The sequence below is a fragment of the Lutra lutra genome, chromosome X (genome assembly GCF_902655055.1).
Source record: "Lutra lutra chromosome X, mLutLut1.2, whole genome shotgun sequence".
NCBI lineage: Eukaryota > Metazoa > Chordata > Mammalia > Carnivora > Mustelidae > Lutra > Lutra lutra.
In genome coordinates, this window is record NC_062296.1 from 56,651,583 (window position 1) to 56,659,943 (window position 8,361).

Consider the following 8,361-nt stretch of genomic DNA (forward strand, 5'->3'; position numbering starts at 1 on the left):
CAGGTGTGAGTGTTTAAGTCTCAGTCCCTCCTGGTCTTCCCTGAGGCCTTCCTGGTCTTGGAGATGAGTCGCCCCCTGCTGGTAAAGGTTAGAATATGGACGGTCCAAAGCTGAGGGGTGAGGCATGTGGACACTAACACCTCACCCTGGGACCACAGCTTCAGCCATGCTGCTGGGAATGAAAGGAAAAGGCCACTTTGACTTAGCAGGAAGCTCAGGTTTAAACCTGGACTTCCCTGGAACCTAGACATCCGGAATGGGAAATGGAGGGTTTGTAGTCTGTGGTCAGTTGACAGCTGGGCCGAGGGCTGAGACCCGAGGACAGATAGCAGGGGCCCCTGTGAGATCAAGATACTGGGCCAAGTAAAAGGGCGGAGGAGACAGAGGAAGATCACGGAGGCCCCAACAAAGGACTGTGCTCAGGGCTGACAAGAACACAGAAGGCACTTAGGGCCTCAGTTTGCTCATCTGTAAGTTCATGATAAAAATAGAATTTACATCATGGTCTCTGTGTGAGAAAAGCATGATTCATGTAAAGTAATCAGCCCAGGGTCTGGCACAGAGTAACTGGGGGATAAATGCTGATAGTGTTGTTATTGTTCTTATTACAAGAATCATTCAATCTTAATTATCTGGTGACAGGCCCTTCTCCCTACAGGATGGGCAACTTGCTCCCTTCAAGGGGAAGCCCCATCTGTCCACCTCCATTGCTTCAGGTTGGGGACACTGGCAGTGACCACAGAGGCCTCTGGAGGGAGGGAGGGAGTGCTAGGCAGAATACGGCCCTCAAAGATAGCCACACCCTAAGCAGTAGGACTTGGAATCTGTCACCTAACTTGGCAAAAGGGACACCTAACTTGGCAAAAGGGACTTTGCCGATGTGATTAAGTTAAGCATTTTGAGATGGGGAGGATTATCCTGGATTATCTGACTGGGAGTGAAAGAAGGAGGCAGGAGAGAGAGTCAGGGTGGTTTGATGGGAGAAAGACTCAACTGGCCTTTGCTGGCTTTGAAGATGGAGGAAGGGGCCATGACTATAGTGACTATATGACTATAGTCATGACTATAGTCATATAGTGACTATAGTCATATATAGTGACTCTATAGTGACTATGACTATAGTCAGCCTCTAGAAGCTGGAAAAGGCAAGGGAATGGATTCTCCTCTAGAGCCTCCAGAAGGAACACAGCCCCCACGGACACCCTGCGAGACTCCTGACCTCCACAACTATAAGATAGTATATTTGTGTTGTGTTCAGCCACCAAGTTTGCTGCAGATTTGTTACATCATTAATAGGACACTACTAGGTGGGGAAACACAAGTGCTCCCCACTTCCTTCCTTCCTCTCTCTTGGGTCCACATTTCTGTCAGAAATACCCCATCCTATGGCCCCTACAAGATGGTGCCCCACCGATGAGGTGGTGGCCCCATCCCCTTGGTTAACCTGAAAAACAGGGAGAGACTGAGGAGGGTGTGGGTCCCCTGGGGAGGGTGTGTGGGGATCCAGTGCCTCTCAAAGGGGCAGGCAGGGACGGGGTCAGGGGCACAAGGAGGCCTCTGCCCTTCGCAGTATCCACCACTATAACAATACACACACTTGAGGGTGGGAAGGACAGGTCATGGGTGACAGTGATTGCAAGAGTTCATGGGGTGGTGGCTGATAACAGCTGACATTACTTGTTCTGTGCTAGGCACTGCCCTAGGTAATTGATGTATTATCTCATTTAACCTTTATTGTAACCCCACGCAGAAGGAAAGTTATTACCCCTGATGACAGACAAGCAAAAGGAGGCACAGAGCGCTTGAATAACTTGCCTATGGTGTGACCTAGTGGCAATTTAGTCCTGGACTGTACCACTCCAGAACCCTTCCTCTCGCCTGCCCTGCTATACTGCCTCAATTGTTAGATTAATCAAATATGTTCATGAGTGATGCCATTACATGTTTTCTCCAAAGCTCAGTTGGCATTAGCCCCTTTTTTTTTTTTAAACATTTTTTATTTATTTATTTGAGAGAAGAGAGAGACAGTGAGAGAGAGCATGAGTGAGGAGAAGGTCAGAGGGAGAAGCAGACTCCCCGTGGAGCTGGGAGCCCGATGCGGGACTCGATCCCGGGACTCCAGGATCATGACCTGAGCCGAAGGCAGTCGCTCAACCAACTGAGCCACCCAGGCGCCCGGCATTAGCCCCTTTTTAAGAATGGGAAACCTAGGGGCACCTGGGTGGCTCAGTGGGTTAAGCCGCTGCCTTCGGCTCAGGTCATGATCCCAGGTCCTGGGTTTGAGCCCCACATCGGGCTTTCTGCTCAGTGGGGAGCCTGCTTCCTCCTCTCTCTCTGCCTGCCTCTCTGCCTACTTGTGATTTCTGACAAATAAATAAATAAAATCTTAAAAAAAAAAAAAGAATGGGAAACCAAGGCTGGGAAGGGACAGATGACTTACCCAAAGGTTACACAACTAGGACTTGGGGTCCTAGCTTTTTTTTTTTTTAAGATTTTATTTATTTATTTGACAGACCAAGATCACAAGTAGGCAGAGAGGCAGGCAGAGAGAGAGGCAGAGAGAGGGGAAGGGAAGCAGGCTCCCTGCCGAGCAGAGAGCCTGATGCGGGGCTTGATCTCAGGACCCTGGGATCATGACCTGAGCCGAAGGCAGAGGCTTAACCCACTGAGACACCCAGGTGCCCCTGGGGTCCTAGCTTTTAAATTAACTCTTCTGGGCTCTAAAACCATAGATGGGGCACCTGGGTGGCTCAGTCGGTTAAGCGTCCAACTCGTGATTTCAGCTCAGGTCATGATCTCAAGATTGTGAGATCAAGTACCGCATCAGGCTCCGTGCTGGGTATGGGGACTTCTTGGGATTCTCTCTCTCTCTCCGTCTCTAAACAAACAAACAAATATTCTCTCTCTCCCTCTCTAAATAAGTAAATAAATAAAATAAGACAAAACCATGTATGAATGAGGTCAAAGGCGAGATGAACTCCAACAACTGAGGACAAAATGGACAGATTCTCTCCATCCCCCAAGAGGTGAGTGTCTCTGCTCAGTGGCTGGTGTCAGGAGACACAGAATAAACAAGTCCCCAAAACATGACTTCCACAGATAGGGCTGAGGGAACCTCGGTAACCTCCAGGACTGAAGGGAAGACCTTAATCCCAAGGGAGGTTCTGAAGGAAGTAGTTCACCTACACTTCATGGTCTAGACAAGGAAACTGGGGTTGCTCAGAGCTGGTGTAGAGGAGTCCCAAAGAGTTACATCACTCCCACGACTCACTGCATTTTGTTTTAGTTGTGATCTCTCTCTTTTTTTTTTTTTTTTTTTTGCCTGAGAAATGTACATTTCAGTGAATATTAATGAATTGCACATCCATGAACCACCACCCAGGTCAAGCTCTAGAGACTAGTTAGTATTGCCATTCCAGAAGTCTCCTGGGGTCTCTGCCCAATTACATCCCTCCTCCCCTCTTCCAGAAGTAAACATTATCATGGACTTGGTGATAATCATTCTCTCACTTTCCTTTATAATTTTACCACTGGTAATGGATTCATTTTGCCTGTTTTTCTGTTTGGCTTCTTTTGCTCAACATCATGTCTGTGCAGTTCATCCAGGCTATTCCATATAGTTGTAGATCTTTCATTCTCATTCTACAATATTCCATTCTGTGACTATATATTTACACATTTCTTGGCACAGCTGGTTTTTCTATTTGTAATTTCTAATATATTCTAGGTTTGAGCTTTTCATCAGTTAATTATGTTTAAATTATTTTCTCTCAATTTGCATCCCAATTGTTGTTTTCACTCTATGGTGTTTCTTTTTTTTTAAGATTTTATTTATTTATTTGAGAGACAGAGATCACAAGCAGGCAGAGAGGCAGGCGGGGGTGGGGGAAGCAGGCTCCCTGCCGAGCCCGACGTGGACTGGATCCCAGGACGTGGGATGATGACCTGAGCCGAAGGCAGCGGCTTTACCCCAATGAGCCACACAGGCACCCCCATGGTGTTTCTTGATCAATAGACATTCTTAATTTTAATGTAATTGAATGTTTTATAATTGTCATTTGTGGTTAGCATTTTGCATCTTAAGAAAAACTTTTCTACCATGAGTATATAAAGGTATTTTTCTATATTAAATTCTTAAAGCTCTTTGGTTTTGCTTCTCACATTTAGGTTTTGAAAATGTCTAGAGTTATTTTTGTGTTGTAAGGATCCAATTTCATTTTTTTCAATATGGATAACGGATTGTTCCATTTATTGGAAGTCCAACCATTTCCCACTGGTATCACAACACCTCATTGGCTACCTATTCTGAGTCTACATGTAAGTGGGTCTTTTTCTGAGACCACTGGTCTTTCCAATGAAAGGTATTTGTCTACCTTTGCAGCAATATCACACCATCTTAATCGCTATACCTTAAATTAAGTATGGGTATTCTGGCTAGTTGGCACTTACACATAAATTTAAGAACTAACTTCCTATGATATGCAGACACACAAATCTATTGAAATCGTGACTGGTTTTACACTGAACCTACAAAACAGTTCAGAGGGAACTGACAGCTTTATGACATTGATTTTCATTCAGTAACATGTATATCTCTTTAATTAGTCTTTTAAAATATCTTTCAGGGGCGCCTGGGTGGCTCAGCGGGTTAAGCCTCTGCCTTCGGTTCAGGTCATGGTCTCAGGGTCCTGGGATCGAGCCCTGCGAGGGGCTCTCTGCTCGGCAGGGAGCCTGCTTCCACCCACCACCGCCTGCCTCTCTGCCTGCTTGTGATCTGTCAAATGGATAAATAAAATCTTTTAAAAAATAAAATAAAATAAAATATCTTTCAATAAGGTTTTATACTTTTTTAACTAAAAGAGCTTGCTTTTTTGGGGTGCCTGGCTGGCTCAGTCAGTAGAATATGTAACTCTTGATCTCAGGGTTATGAGTTCAAATCCCACGTTGGGTGTGCAGGTTACTTAAAAATAAAATCTTTTTAAAAATTTGTTTATCTGATGAGAGAGAGAGAGAGAGAGAGCGCATAAGCGGGGGGAGCAGGTGAGGGAGAAGCAGACCCCCCCTCCTGAGCAGGGAGCCTGATGTGGGGTTTGACCCCAAGACCATGGGATCCTGGGGCACGACCCAGGTGCCCCCAAAATAAAATCTTTTAAAAAAAGAAAGATCTTGGGTGCCTGGGTGGCTCAGTGGGTTAAGCCGCTGCCTTCAGCTCAGGTCATGATCTCGGGGTCCTGGGATCGAGTTCCGCATCGGGCTCTCTGCTCAGCGGGGAGCCTGCTCCCTCCTCTCTCTCCGCCTGCCTCTCTCTCTACTTGTGATCTCTCTCTGTCAAATAAATAAATAAAATCTTTAAAAAAAAAAAAAAAGAAAAAAAAAGAAAGATCTTGCCCTCTTTTGTTAACTTCTAAGTAGTTCATAAATGGTATCTTTATTAAAATTTTCTGTCTGTTGCTAGGATATAAAAGCAATTGAGGGTGCCTGGGAGGCTCAGTGGGTTAAGCCTCTGCCTTCGGCTCAGGTCATGGTCTCAGGGTCCTGGGATCAAGCCCTGCATCAGGCTCTCTGCTCAGCTAGGAGCCTGCTTCCTCCTCTCTCTGCCTGCTGCTCTGCCTACTTGTGATCTCTCTCTCTCTGTCTAATAAATAAATAAAATCTTTAAAACTAAATAAATAAAAACAATTGATTTTTGAATATGAATTTTTGTATCAAAAATCTTTTTAAATCCTTAATAATTCTAATAATTTGTCCATGGACTATTTTGGATTTTCCATATACACAATGGTATCATTTATAAATAATGACAATTCTGTTCTTCATTTCCAATCTTTGAATATTTTAAATTTCTTTTCCTTGCCTTTCCTTGCCTTACTGTTCTTGCTAGGACCTCCAGTACAATGCTGAGTAGAAATGGTGATAGCAGGGGCGCCTGGATGGCTCAGTGGGTTAAAGCCTCTGCCTTTGGCTCGGGTCATGATCCTGGGGTCTGGGATCGAGCCCCATGTCAGGCTCTCTGCTCAGTGGGGACCCTGCTTCCTTCTCTCTCTCTGCCTGCTTCTCTGCCTACTTGTGATCCCTGTCTATCAAATAAATAAATAAAATCTTAAAAAAAAAAAGAAGTGGTGATAGCAGGCATCCTTGACACATTTCAAATGTCAGAGCTCTTAAAATTTCATTTGAAGTATGTAGTTTACTGTAAATCCTTGTAGATAGATATCTTTTATGTTAAGAAAATGTATTCAACTGATTTCCTAAGGTTTTTATTGCTTGTCTGTCTTTGTTTCTGTTTTAGGTAGGCTCTATACCCAGTGTGGAGCCCAATGTGGGGCTTGCACTTACAATGAGATCAGAACTGAACCGAGATTAAGAATCAGATGCTCAACCAACTGAACCACCCAGCTGTCCCTTGCTAAGGTTTTTGGAGTCAAGAATAGAGGGGCACCTGGGTGGCTCAGTGAGTTAAGCATCCACCTCTTGATTTTGGCTCAGGTCATGATCTCCGGGTTGTGAGATTGGGCTCTGCACGCAGCACTCCTTCTCCCTCTGCTCCCCCAACCCCCCTCAAATAAATAAAATCTTTCAAAAAATAAAATCATGAATAGATGTTAAATTTAATCCAACGCTTTCTCTACAGCTATTGAGATTATTGTGGTTTCTCCTTTGATATGTTAATGAAGCAACTTTTTGTTGCCTGAGCTCAAATGTTAAATGTTAAATAAAAATGTTGCAGTTTTAGAATAAATCCAACTTGGTCATATTACACTTTTTAAATGTATTGAATGTAGGCAGTGCTAGAGACTGAATGATTATGTCCCCTCACAAACTGTATGTTGAAACGTAACCCCCAATGTGATGGTATTAGGAGGTGGGGGCCTTTAGGGGTGATTAGATCATGAGGGTGGAGCCTTCATGAATGAGATGAGTACCTTTATAAGAAACCCCAAAGAGTGGGCACCTGGGTGGCTCAGGTGGCTTGGTTAAGCCACTGCCTTCAGCTCAGGTCATGATCCTGGAGTCCTGGGATCGAGTCCTGCATTGGGCTCCCAGCTCTGCGGGATGTCTGCTTCTTCCTCTGACCTTCTCCCCTCTCATGCTCTTTCTCTCTCAAATAAATAAATAAAATCTTTAAAAAGAAAAAAATAGAAACCCCAAAGAGTAACATTGCCCCTTCACTATGTGAAGACACCCCAAGAAGAGAGCCATCTATGAACCAGGACGTTGGTCCCCACCAGACTCCAAATCTTCAGGTGCTCTGATCTTCAACTTCCCAGCCTCCGGTGCTGTGAGAAATAAACGTTTGTTGTTTTCAAGCCACATAGTCTACACTATTTTGTTATGGCTGCCTAAGCAGACCAAGATAGGCAGCTGGTTAGTTTAAGGTATTTGTATATTTTCTTGAGATCTACAATATTCTTTTTTCACTCATCAAGTTTTAGGATCAAGGTTCTATCAGCCCCATAAAATGAATTAGATGCTCCCTTTTATGGCACTCTGGAATTGCTTTTGTAAAATCAGAATTATTTGTTCCTTGAGTGTTTCACCAGTGAAGCCATCTGGGCACAGAGTTTCCGTATGGGAAGACTTCCGGTTATAGGTTCTGTTACTTTAATGGTTATAGGACTGCTCAACTTTTCCTCTTTTTTTTTTTTTTTTGAGAATGTTTTGGCAAGTTACGTGTCTGTAGTAATTTGAGTACTTTGTCCATTGTATCTAACTTTTCAATCCAGTTGGCAGAAAGTTGCCTTTTTGGACATTGAGCAAATAATCCCATCAGTGGAAGACCACGGACACTTGTTTGCACTTTTGATATCTGACCAAGTGAGAATATCCTCATTTAAAGACAGATGAAATGAGTGAGTGTTGAATTTGTTTTCAGTACCTGTTTTCCACTTCCAAACCTCTGCAATGCTATTCCTTCTGACTGGTCTGCCCTCTCTTCCCCTCTACTATCTGCTGGATTCCTTCTCATTTTTTAACTCCGTTCAGGCACTATGCCCTCCCAAAAGGTTTCCAGAGTCCCCACACTGGGCTGAGCATATGTCCTGAAGCCCCCGTCACTGCTAATGAGCTAACCACACTGTACTAAAATCCTTTCTCTGTATCTGTCTCTCCCACTAGACTGTGAGATCCTTCCTCCGTGTCCTCAGAAGAGAGAAGAGGTGGTCAGTCCACATTTGTGGAACTGACCTGAGCTTGTCACCAATGAATGCCCAGCTAAGTTCTCTAACCATGTCTCTATTTTCCCACATCCGTTTATTTGTTCCTCATTTATTTCAATCAGTAGGCATTTATTGAGGACTTACTAGGTGCCAGGCCCTGTTCTAGAAGAGTGGCCAACAAGGAAAGAGGAAAAACAGGCAAGTG